This window comes from Procambarus clarkii, chromosome 24 (assembly GCF_040958095.1).
Source record: "Procambarus clarkii isolate CNS0578487 chromosome 24, FALCON_Pclarkii_2.0, whole genome shotgun sequence".
NCBI classification, from domain to species: Eukaryota; Metazoa; Arthropoda; class Malacostraca; order Decapoda; family Cambaridae; genus Procambarus; species Procambarus clarkii.
The window spans coordinates 42838312-42851671 of NC_091173.1; positions in this window are offsets into that span (position 1 = coordinate 42838312).

Sequence of the window (13360 nt, forward strand, 5' to 3'; positions counted from 1 at the left end):
TGTTGGTGCATTGGCATTGATGAGGCTGACCATTCCTGCTGCTCTATGAAGCTTAAGTTTGATGATCCTTGCAGACCCCTCCATAGGCGGTACTATGGACCTTAACAACCTGTTCCTGAAGGCAAAGCCAACGCCATGCTCCCTTACCTCTTCTGGAGGTTTGCCCTGCCAGAAGAAGGTAAAGTCCTTCTCCCGTATGCTGCCGGTTGCGGGCAGACGTGTCTCCTGCAGGGCGACTATGTCTATCTGGAGCCTGCGCTGTTCATTGTTGATCACAGCTGTCTTGCGTGCGTTGTTCACTTCCAGTAGAACTTCCGAGAGACTCGGTGTCGTGGTTCTTACATTTCATGTGCCCAGTTTGAGAGCTGGGTGGCTCTGTGTTTGTTTTCTTTTGCCTGGTGCATGGGTTGACGATCCGCTTATTGGATTGTGGCCTAAGCCCCACGCACCCAGTGGAGCAGGCGGACCATGGCGGGACAGCACCTTATTGGCTGGGGGCTGCTCCAGCTTGAGGCGGGCGGTAGCTGTCCTATGAAATCGGATGATTTCTCCCACCGACGGAAGCAACACCTGGCGCCTTACTCCACGCCAATTGAGTGGTAGGCTTATCACCGGTAACTGTCACTTCCCGTGTTGAGCCATCGCCAAGGCGATGCTGGAGTGTCCTCTCCAGGGCACAGGCCTGGGCAGTAATTATGGAGGACCAGCTGTTGCCCATGCAGCAGATCCACCCTCTCCACACCACCGATGTGATCCAAGGGAAGGGCAGGCGCCGATACGCTTGGCACCAGTGTCGTCGCAGGAGTTGCCAGAATGTAGCTGTAAACAGCTGCAAACTGCCTTAGGGACTCCGACTCCGGATTTTTCCTCAGGGTTGACTCCCGAAGTCTTTCCTATGAGTGGGTTTAGCCACAAGACAGCAGAGATTTGAATTCGGGGTTTTCCTTCCCCAAGATGAGCTGCCTTTCCAGGCTAACGAGTCCCATCTGCCCGAAGCAACTGGTTTTATGGCGCCAGAGACCCGCCTTCGCCCCTTCTCCTGTTGGTAGCAGCAGTTCCGCCCGGCCTAGAGGCTAAGCCACACGTGCAGGCCAGGAGCTGGACTTGGTTGTCAGAGGCTATTTCAGACGCACGCTATCAGGGGCACTTTACAGGCTGTGGGAGCTTATCTCTACAACCTTTCCCCCCGGCTATAACAACCCTTGGAACCTGCAACACAAAATACACAAAACCCTTTGAACACAAATACAACAAATCTATTAATGATGGTAACAGAATCTTTTTCATGTGGACTCCATCTCATGTTGGCCTCCAAATGTATGATTGAGCTGATGAGTTAGCCAAAGAATCTGCCTTTAAAGGAGGAATTGAGTGTAACCTTGGATTGCCAGTAAGCAGTCTGGGAGCAATAGTTCATCAAGAACTTAAACAAAATCTTGTAGATCTGAGGTAAAGTGAAATCGACACCAGCAACTCCATATATCATCATACTATCATGCAAGAGGAGCAACACATTTATGGATCATCCAACAAATTCAGCAGACTTCTAGATTTACTACTGTTCGGCTTAAACTGTGTTACAACTCTCTCTGGGATTTCTAATTATCTACTGATGTAGACCTGACCAAATGTAAACTGTATCAAAAAGCACATCCTCCATCACTATGTGATGGAGGATGCGCACCCCATCACATAGTGATGGGGTGCGAAAGATACATGAATTCAGAGACAATTTTATAATAAATGTTCGAGAGATGTTTATATATTTAATTCAAAATGATGTGCTACCAGAAATCTTACCCAAATCTCCCCTATTTCCTAACTAAGATAAGTAAATTGTCTCACCAATTATATATACAAGGGAATGATTAAGGGTCGAGGGACGATCGAGGAAGGAAACGCGCAGTGCTGCCCTCACCTGTGACGTCACAGCATCATCCGCCGCCAGTATCAACAGAGCGGCCATTTTGTCGTCAGTGTAGCCAGCGGGCGGACAAAAGCTTCATGCAATCATGCAAATATTATCGTAAGTAAACACTTATATTTTATTATATTATTAGATTTTAGTGCTGGCTAGTGCTGGTGTATGGAGGGGGGTGAGGGGCGAGTGCTGGTGTATGGAGGGGGATGAGGGGCGAGTGCTGGTGTATAGGGAGGTGAGGGGCATGTGCTGGTGTATGGAGAGGCGAGGGGCAGTGCTGATGTATGGAAAGGCGAGGGGCAAGTGCTGGTGTAGGGGGAGGCGAGGGCATTGCTGGTGTAGGGGGAGGCAAGGGGCAAGTGCTGGTGTATGGGAAGGCGAGCGGCAAGTGCTGGTGTATGGGCAGGCAAGGGGCAGTGCTGGTGTATGGGCAGGCGAGGGGCAAGTGTCGGAAAACCCGACACCATTTAATAATATTACATTCAACAGGCAGATATTGCTGCTGCCGTTGTATAAACAAGTTAACCCATAGAAAATGTAGCCTGTAGTGGAATTTTTCATCTATAGAAAACGGGATATCATTGCCACATACTATTATAAACTCACCACTTATTGTGTTTGGAATTATTCTTAAATACATTAGTCTTTGGAATTTTACCATCATAAAAACATCTCATTTGAATTACCTTAATTATCAGTATCAAAATAAAGTAAATGTGACCCTTCTATCAGTTACGGACATCTCTACAATGTGAGGGAGGCGTCAGTGGTGAGGAAGGAGAGGTCAGCCATTGTTGTTAGACTAGAGTCGTGGAGTAAACAGCTCCTATAAATTCTGTTGGACGAGGTGTTGTGGAGACCAAAGTTCTGTCATCATCAACACGCTGTCAACAAACACAAGGAAGGTGTCTTACCGAAACCGTTTATCGAATCATTTTTGGCCATTAAAGTCTTATTCATTTCCCAATTACTGTTCCCTTTCATCGAATTATACTTCAGTCAAGACACCCCTTACACGTTGTTTATAAAGTGTAAGTCAGCCCATCCACCTATTTAGGAAGTACTTATAGTAACAATGAGGACCATTGTACATATACCGACGTACAATACAACTAGGAAGTAGAAATCTGTACCACTGAATTTGGACAAACCGGAAAAAGTTTGGTATTTATGCTGCAAAGACAACCTAAACTCATCTAACCTAACCTTCCTTGGCCCAACACACGCTATCTGAGGCCTAATATAGTACATATGTGTGCTATACTAGGTCTAGGAATATTTAAGTTGTTTTTTTAGCTTTATTTTTCGGACTCTATGAAATTAATAGTTCGAAATTCTACTAATTGCTTAGTACATCAATTTTGTACTATGATGCACATAGTTACAAAATGTACTTTCTAAACATGAAGATGGGTTGTGTATATTATGGTGTTTTTTACGTTCTCATGAAGAGGTTTGTATTTCTTGGGATTAGCTTCGTCATCTTCCTTTTTACAAGTTCAAATGACTTGTCAGTCATAATAAATTCGGGTAATAACACTTCATTCACTATGGCCCTAGGAGCCTCGAACCTCTGTCCTCCAGAGCACTCCTTATGATCACGCTATCAAACCGTAGCGTGTTTGATAGAGCTTCCGTCTCCCGCTCAGTGGGTCAGAGGTTCATAGCTTCTAGGGGCCCCGAGTGAATAAAACGTTGATGTGAGTTTATACCCATTCGATAGTTCAGAGTTCAAAACTGAGCCGCATATTCTAAATGGGCCGAATCAAGAGCAAGTTAAAACTAACGTTAGGATTTCACGTATTTTACTGCTGACGTTTCTAGTAATAAATCTGAATAATCTTTTAGCCTTAATTATTTATATATCCATTCTTTGTCTTAAAATAGCTAATATGTCTCTGAGATCTCTCTCATTTATGCCTGAGGATTTCAACATCCTCCAGCTGATGTCCGGAACTGTATTATTTTTACCTATACTGAGAACTACATATGCCTCAGTATTTACCTGCTTATGCCAGACTTGCGTCCATTTTGAAAGCCTGTCTAGATCACCTAGATTTTCATAGATTTAGATTTAGCCTAGTCTAGTCTATAATTTTTAGTCTACATTTCCCGCCCTATTTTTTAATCATCTGCAGATTTGCACATGTTCGTGTTAAATCCTGTGTCTAAACTGCTTCTATGTACGGTAAACATGACCACGAACAGAGCACTGGACCACTTACAACAGTCTCTCACTCACATTTAACTCCATTGATGATAACTCTGATTTTTTTTTAAATGTGAAGTTGTAGTACAGCTTCAGATGACCTCCTCACCCCTCACCCCACAATTACAGGAACTTATAACTTTTAATGAGCGTCTTTCTAAGGCACAGTAACAAAGGCTTTGATAATTCAACGAATTTAGCAATCCTTCTCCTGCATGAATTATATTCAACCTGTTGAACTTAATTTATTTACGTGGGGCTGTAAGTAGAACAATGTTGCAGGTCAATAATTACTCAATGTCAGCAACACTACACACTACGGTAATATTCATTTATTATATATTGATTTATATAGTGATGTTTAAAGAAAATATATATTAAATATTGATTTAAATAATAATTATTGTTTTTATTAAATATTGTTGATTTTTTTTATTATAAATTGAGTTTTAAATAAAATCTAAATAAATTAATATTGATTTTTAAATAAATTATGAATAAAATAATATTGATTTTTAAATAAAATAAAATAAATATTGAATTTAAATATAGATATTGCTAAACAATACTGATTTATTAAATACAAGCTGTTCCCGGCCATGCATTGCTGTGGCATAGCAATGCATGTGCGTTACTGAGCCACAGCAACCTTCTCCTGTCACTCAGCCCTCCCCATCATTTTTCCCTCCTCCGTCCCCTCGTCCTCCCAACCATTCCCGCGTCCCCTCGTCCTCCCCACCACTCCCCACTCCCTCGTTTGATGCAATTCCCAAATGATCTGATGTTCCCCATCACTGAAATATAAGAGAAACAGTTAAAAAAGAAAATGAAAAATAATGACAAAATAAAAAAAATAAACTATGCTGAATGAACGAAATGAACGGTATGGTAAACAACGCAGCTCAATTCCAAGGCAATGTCTCACAAAATAATTAAATCAAAATGAAAATAAATCAAAATCTATGAAAATTCTATTTGTTAATGCAATCAGAAACATTGAAATAGAATTAAAACATATTTAACATAGCGTGTGTTGCTCTTATGTGCAACAGATGGCGCTGTTTCTTAAAAAACTAATGTTTCTAAATGTCACAGGTGTGGCATCTGCACTTATAATTGCGAAATGAACGGTGTGGTAAACAACACAGCTCAGTTCCAATGCAGTGTCGCAAAAAATAATTAAATTAAAATTAAAATAAATTGAAATCTTTGAAAATTTAATTTATCAATGCAATCGGAAACATTGAAATGGAATCATAACATATTTAGCATAGCGTGTGTTGCTATTACGTCTAACAGATGGTGTTGCTTTTCAAAAAAGCATGTTTTTTTTTTGGCACAGGTGAGGCATGAATAAAGTAGGTATATAAAAACGCGCCTATTAGAATGCAACATTGTGTCGAAATTTCAAAGCAATCGGTAAAGAGATTTCGAAGATTTCCCTCACATGAAAAACAAGTATAAAAAAAACATGTTTTTTCCTGTCACAGACGTAACATCTGTATACTATGAATATAAAAACTCGCTCAGATGCGAATGAAACGTTATGTGAAAATTTCAAAGCAATCTGTGAAAAACCTTCGGAGAATAGCGCTTTTTAAACAAACGAACATTTACATTTTTATCTATATAGATTCAATACAGGGGCTCACAAAGACTCTCATCACATTCTTTAAACACCCTGGTAAGCACCTCGCCTGGCCCTGTGAACTTATCTGTTTTTTAATTTTTTATTTGTGTAACAACATTCTGCCTAATAACAATTAAAGCAGTTATCATGTTCTCTCGATCACCTACATTGGTGTGTTCAACTGCCGCATAATGTCAAGTTATTCTGTAGTGAACTGTTTTGGTTAAATAAAGGTAATGCGGTTATCCCCAGCTGATGGACTGCCAGCATAAGACAAAAAAAATGCATTTAATTAAATGTGATTAAGGAAAACAGGAATAAAGTAAAAAAAACTGAGGTTAAAACAGAGGTTCATGAAATAAAACCAACAAAAGTAACTAACACCTGCAATAGAACTGGCTTTTAAATGTAATATAAAATTACATTTGAAATCTAATAAAATGAGAAAATCAGTAGGAGCCATAAGGAGGATTCGAACCCACTCACGTAGTACTCCCAAGCAAGGGTGCTAGACCACTATGCCACAACACGGTAAAAAAAAGTGCACCCTGGGATTCCACTGAATCCTCTAGGACTCCTGAAGCTAAGAACTGAAGCCGAAAAATGATTTTAAGCATGGCCCTCCCATGTACTTTGGCTAATGTAAGGTTGTAAGCCTCAGGAGTCCTAGAGGGTTCAGTGGAATCCCAGGTTTCATTCCTTTGAACATCTCGTGGCGTGGTGGTCTAGCGAACTTGCTTGGGAGTACCAAGTGAGCGGGTTCGAATCCTCTTCAGATCTCTTGCTAATTTTCTCATTGACATATCACATTAATGTGATTTCATTGCGCTTTAAATAAAATATTTACACAAATGACAACTCGGTTGACTCAGACACTAAAATAGCAAAGTAAAAATATAAATATATACAACATATCAATACTACTCAGACTCTCACTTCTTGCCAACCTGCCGGAGCAGTTTACCATGACCGGTGTCAGTCTTGTGCTGACGAGCCTCCAAAGTTGTCAGACCTGGGAGGCTCGTCTCCACATGCCATCACCTCCCTCGCTCCCTGGAGTGCCGGTGGCGTGACCACAAACTAGTTCACCCGGTGGTTACATAGTGCATCATAGCACAGTAAGTAAATGAAAACCACAAACCAATAAATACATTAATCCACAGAGTAACACACTAGAATATAACATTATGACACATAATAGGCATAGGATAAGCGTATAAAGACACCTGGATTGACGTTGAGTTAACGTAGAGTTGAGGAAAAACTGCTGGGGGGAAGCCAGTATCCAAATATGGAGGGTTAATTTGTGACAATTTAGATACACAGTAATAATTTGAAACATTTCTCATTTCTTTGTCAGTTGCCTAACCTTATTTAGATTTTAATTACTCTGTCTTCTCTCTAATCTTTGTTTAATATATCTGAAAAGAAACTTTGGTACCTGTCTTTGCCTGACTTTTTTATATATTTCCTTATTTTGCTTTCTTTCCTTATTTCATTTTAACATTTCTATCTAGTTTGAGAAGTTTGTGTTTGTGATTGACTTCCCTCTTCATAATCCTTTTTTATATAGCATTCTTTTCCTACAAGGTTCTTTAGTCTCATGCTTATCTATTTGGAGTCATTGTTATTCAACCTAATTAATTTATAAGGTATACACGTCCCTGTGCTTTACTGAGAATGTCTTAAATCATAATTATCATTTTCCTTGTAAACCACAAGAAGTTCTTGACACGACCCAACAACTTTCCATCTCTCGTAATTCAATGTGCCCGATCTATCCTTCTAAAGAAATCCTTAAATCCCTCGAAATGCTTTTAGGAAATTTGGCGCCACTAAAAAGCTTTCTTATACAGAACTATTTCATCAGTTCAATCTAATTTCCTTGCGGTCACTGTTCCTAACTCACTCTCTATTCAAATGCTATTTATTTGTGCAAGATCCTCTAGATATTTCAATACATATTTGCTTTGCCTACATTTTGATATTGTTCATGGCCTTTAAACCTCTTATGTTTAGGCGCTTATTATTTTATTCTAGCCAAATAGTTTCAATGTATGAAATTTGTGTGTACTCTGACACATTACTGTTCCTCCTCGTGTAATCTGTTTGTGTGAAGTAATTTGTCCCTCTTAATGAGATATTCAGCTAACAGTTCCCCGTTTGCTACATTCCTCCATGTTTGGGCTAGTGCAATATTTGGTGTTTCAGTGAACACATGATCACTTAAATCGTCCATTTTGTTGTGTAATACTACTACTGTTTGTGTAGTACACATTCATAACATAATGCTGATGCCTGTCTCAATCCAGTACACTACTAGCCAATTTTTGTTTTCATTTCGTTTACAAATTGATATTTCCATATTTGTGCCCTGTTTCTAGAGTTCTTGTGTAGCATTCTTCCGTTCATAACTCTAGAGTCTATAAGTTTGAAGTCTTAATAGTTACCCAATTCTAAAGAGTCTGCTAAGAACGCCACTTCATCCCTAGATAAGTGCAACCAGAACCTCATGTGCATTACGTTCTGGACAATGAGCGAGTCCCAGTTATTGATGAATGGTATTTCACAACTAAAAAATGATTTTCAAGTTACATTTAATTCCTATTGCACTTCACAACAACTCATCACCAACACAGAACTTCAGCACACCTCAAGGGTCTTGTGAAACCCCTTCCTTTGTCCTGATCATGTTTGGTGCTATCGTGAATATATTATTAATTACTGATTACTATTAATAGTGTTGCTAGATAGATAGAGTAGATAGAGCAATGAGGTTTCTCGAGTCAGTGATGATGGTTGAGTGGCTGCGGATAATCTTGATCGCTGGTTCGAGTCACCTCATTGCTCCAATTTATTTTCTCATTGATCACTTGAGTGTGATTTCTTTATGCATATTGCTACAGCTGTTGGCCTTAAAATTACTGTTGCTATTACTGCTACTGTTATGCTCACAGAAATCATCTTAACGTGATGAATAAATCACCAAATCCGTAGGAGCCGTAAGGAGGATTCAAACCAATGCTCTGGGTACTCCCAAGCAAACGCCTTAGACCATATCCTGGTGTAGTGGCCTTAAGGCGTGTGCTTGGGAGTACCCAGCACATAGGTTTGAATCTGCCTCACGGCTCCTACTGATTTACTCCGAATTATTATTGTCATTACTGTGTCTTATGCCGTTACTGTTCTACTGTTAGTTAATTGCAGCATAATACTTAAATATAGCAGAGTTATTACTTTGATAGTACTGCTATCATTACTTATACATTGGAAGAGTATTTCGAATACTACAAATCAAAATAAATATTATATATGTTCTAATTAATGTCTAACAAAATCTACATTGGTTCACACTGTTCTATCCCATGCGAAGCCAGAAGTTAACGATATGCATAAGTTGTTAAGAATTTGAAAATAAGTATATAAGTTAATGAACAAGTTAAGAAGTTGTTAACAGCTGATTCACATTCTGTAAAAACATCAACTACTGCTGAATCTTTCTAACAAACGTGATCTAACATAAGCCTACCCTTCCCTTTATCTTTCTTTCTCTTTCTCTTGTTTTCTCTTACGATCCTTTTCTTATTCCTATTATTACACCCTTTATTACCCCTTACCTTCCGTGCCCTTTGTCTTGCTCTTTTCTTCCCGTAAGATTTCCATCTCCTCACCTCTCTCTTGCCTATTTATTGCCCTTGCTTCCTTCGTCTCATCACTATCGACTTGATAATGGTCCAAGACGGACCGAAACGTCGTCGTCTCTTCAGTTTCTAGTGTGTTGTTTGGTCAACATCTTTCAGCCACGTTATTGTGACTCTTCATCTGTACTGCTCAATCCTTTCCATCTCTGCTCCTGCTTGAAGCAGTATACTACTGACAAATCTCGAGAAAAGGATCCCACGCGATTAGCTGATTTACAATGCTTTAGCATCCGGCTCTCTTCCGAGTGTGTTTGGAGCGAGACGCTCCCTCGTTCTGTGTTTCTAATGGGCACACATTTCTCCGGCTGCTTCCAGGGTACTTGGCGAAGCTCTCCATAATCGGCTTAATTGCTGGTGTTATGAGCGTGGTGATCCGGTCTCATTCAGGCGCAAGATGCTCTCAGTTTATCCCACCTTGTGGGAGTATGGAGATTATTCTGACGCAAAGGGAGTTCTGCTCCCCCTTCCTGTAATCCTGTGACGTAATCTGTCCTGTAAACGGTTTGATAAGGAAATAAGAACGAACACACACACACATACACACACACACACACACACACACACACACACACACACACACACACACACATACACACACACACACCCTGGTCCCTAGGACCACGAGTCTCAAGCGCTGTCCACTCAGCCAGCCCCTTTAAGTGTGTGTGTGTGTGTGGTGGGGGGGACAAAAAAGTAGTTAGTAATAGTTGATTGATTGGCAGTTGAGAGGCGGGCCGAAAGAGTCAGAGCTCAACTCCCGTAAGCATCACTAGGTGAGTACAACTAGGTGAATGCACACACACAGAGACTAGGGTAAGAAAATACCATCGATCGACAAGTTTCTTCTTCCAGCCCCTTAATGTCGTGGTATGAGGAAAAATGTCTTTTGTATCTTGGCCACGTGTCCGGCCCCGGAGGAGTTAAAAGTGGTGTTTGATCTGTGACAACAATTATTCAGGAAATCAGAGTCAAATAGCAAGATTTGCTCTGAATGCTCATTGTTTCCTTTTCCCAGGCTATGAGTTCCTATATTTGTTTGGTTTTGCAGGAATAAGCCTCTGGCTGACCCACTAAGTGGTACTAGTTTGTCCTTTCAGTGTTACTGAGGCAGTGTATGAGCATTTATGAATAATATGTTCGTATTAGTAAGATTATGTCCTATGTTGTATATATCCACGTCTACACTGCCTTTGAAAATGTCGATAAGAGTCAAGGAAACGCATCTCTTAGCAACTGGCCATAACAATACAATGAACTTTGGAGACGTAGTTTGTCAACTTCCTTATTAACCATTAAAAATTTAACACTAATATGATTGCTATATTTTGCAAGATGCTTTGAGAAACGTGTTCTCATGTTACTTCTCAAACAAAACAAATGCTAACACAGCATGTCTTCTTGAAACTGGAACTTTGCATTAAAGAACCTCCTTTCTTCTATACATAAGTTGAAAAACTGTTTTCTGTTCAACATTGTTATTTTCACTGTGGTTTCTTGGAGTGAAGATAATAATGTTCATCTGGAAGGCCTTGCAGTTGTGGATATGTTGAACTGGAAAAGAAGCATGACTATCTCAGTACGATCAGCCATGGCTCGTATGAGCAGGTTGGCAGAGCAGGTCGGCCCTTAGAGCAGGTCGTGCATTAAAGCAGGTCGGCCCTTAGAGCAGGTCGTGCACTAGAGCAGGTCGGCCCTTAGAGCAGGTCGTGCACTAGAGCAGGTCGGCCCTTAGAGCAGGTCGTGCACTAGAGCAGGTCGGCCCTTAGAGCAGGTCGTGCACTAGAGCAGGTCGGCCCTTAGAGCAGGTCGTGCACTAGAGCAGGTCGGCCCTTAGAGCAGGTCGGCCCTTAGAGCAGGTCGTGCACTAGAGCAGGTCGTGCACTAGAGCAGGTCGGCCCTTAGAGCAGGTCGTGCACTAGAGCAGGTCGGCCCTTAGAGCAGGTCGTGCACTAGAGCAGGTCGTGCACTAGAGCAGGTCGTGCACTAGAGCAGGTCGTGCACTAGAGCAGGTCGGCCCTTAGAGCAGGTCGTGCACTAGAGCAGGTCGTGCACTAGAGCAGGTCGGCCCTTAGAGCAGGTCGTGCACTAGAGCAGGTCGGCCCTTAGAGCAGGTCGTGCACTAGAGCAGGTCGTGCACTAGAGCAGGTCGTGCACTAGAGCAGGTCGTGCACTAGAGCAGGTCATGCACTAGAGCAGGTCGTGCACTAGAGCAGGTCGTGCACTAGAGCAGGTCGGCCCTTAGAGCAGGTCGTGCACTAGAGCAGGTCGGCCCTTAGAGCAGGTCGTGCACTAGAGCAGGTCGGCCCTTAGAGCAGGTCGTGCACTAGAGCAGGTCGGCCCTTAGAGCAGGTCGTGCACTAGAGCAGGTCGGCCCTTAGAGCAGGTCGTGCACTAGAGCAGGTCGGCCCTTAGAGCAGGTCGTGCACTAGAGCAGGTCGTGCACTAGAGCAGGTCGGCCCTTAGAGCAGGTCGTGCACTAGAGCAGGTCGGCCCTTAGAGCAGGTCGTGCACTAGAGCAGGTCGTGCACTAGAGCAGGTCGTGCACTAGAGCAGGTCGGCCCTTAGAGCAGGTCGGCCCTTAGAGCAGGTCGTGCACTAGAGCAGGTCGTGCACTAGAGCAGGTCGTGCACTAGAGCAGGTCGTGCACTAGAGCAGGTCGTGCACTAGAGCAGGTCGTGCACTAGAGCAGGTCGTGCACTAGAGCAGGTCGTGCACTAGAGCAGGTCGGCCCTTAGAGCAGGTCGTGCACTAGAGCAGGTCGGCCCTTAGAGCAGGTCGTGCACTAGAGCAGGTCGTGCACTAGAGCAGGTCGGCCCTTAGAGCAGGTCGTGCACTAGAGCAGGTCGGCCCTTAGAGCAGGTCGTGCACTAGAGCAGGTCGTGCACTAGAGCAGGTCGGCCCTTAGAGCAGGTCGTGCACTAGAGCAGGTCGTGCACTAGAGCAGGTCGGCCCTTAGAGCAGGTCGGCCCTTAGAGCAGGTCGTGCACTAGAGCAGGTCGTGCACTAGAGCAGGTCGGCCCTTAGAGCAGGTCGTGCACTAGAGCAGGTCGGCCCTTAGAGCAGGTCGTGCACTAGAGCAGGTCGTGCACTAGAGCAGGTCGGCCCTTAGAGCAGGTCGTGCACTAGAGCAGGTCGTGCACTAGAGCAGGTCGTGCACTAGAGCAGGTCGGCCCTTAGAGCAGGTCGTGCACTAGAGCAGGTCGTGCACTAGAGCAGGTCGGCCCTTAGAGCAGGTCGTGCACTAGAGCAGGTCGTGCACTAGAGCAGGTCGGCCCTTAGAGCAGGTCGTGCACTAGAGCAGGTCGTGCACTAGAGCAGGTCGTGCACTAGAGCAGGTCGTGCACTAGAGCAGGTCGGCCCTTAGAGCAGGTCGTGCACTAGAGCAGGTCGGCCCTTAGAGCAGGTCGTGCACTAGAGCAGGTCGGCCCTTAGAGCAGGTCGTACACTAGAGCAGGTCGTGCACTAGAGCAGGTCGGCCCTTAGAGCAGGTCGTGCACTAGAGCAGGTCGTGCACTAGAGCAGGTCGGCCCTTAGAGCAGGTCGTGCACTAGAGCAGGTCGGCCCTTAGAGCAGGTCGTACACTAGAGCAGATCATCAATCCACAACACATGTAACTCTCTCATCAGTGTTGCTCACTGACGTTCTCCCTTCACACTCTCATTACTTACCTATTTCCTCTCAATAATGTCTGCCTATATAATTGATGTGTCGTAACTACCTCCTCAACATTATCCACAACATCATGTCTCTTTCTCCACCATTGTGTTTCAGTAACTCCAGTAACACTCTCCAGCAGCGTTTCTCCCTCACCCTCCCTCATAACCACCCGACAACAGTTCCGGTGCCACCACTAACTCCCTCACCTTCCTCCAACAGTGTGGGAGGTCTGCAGTCTGGCC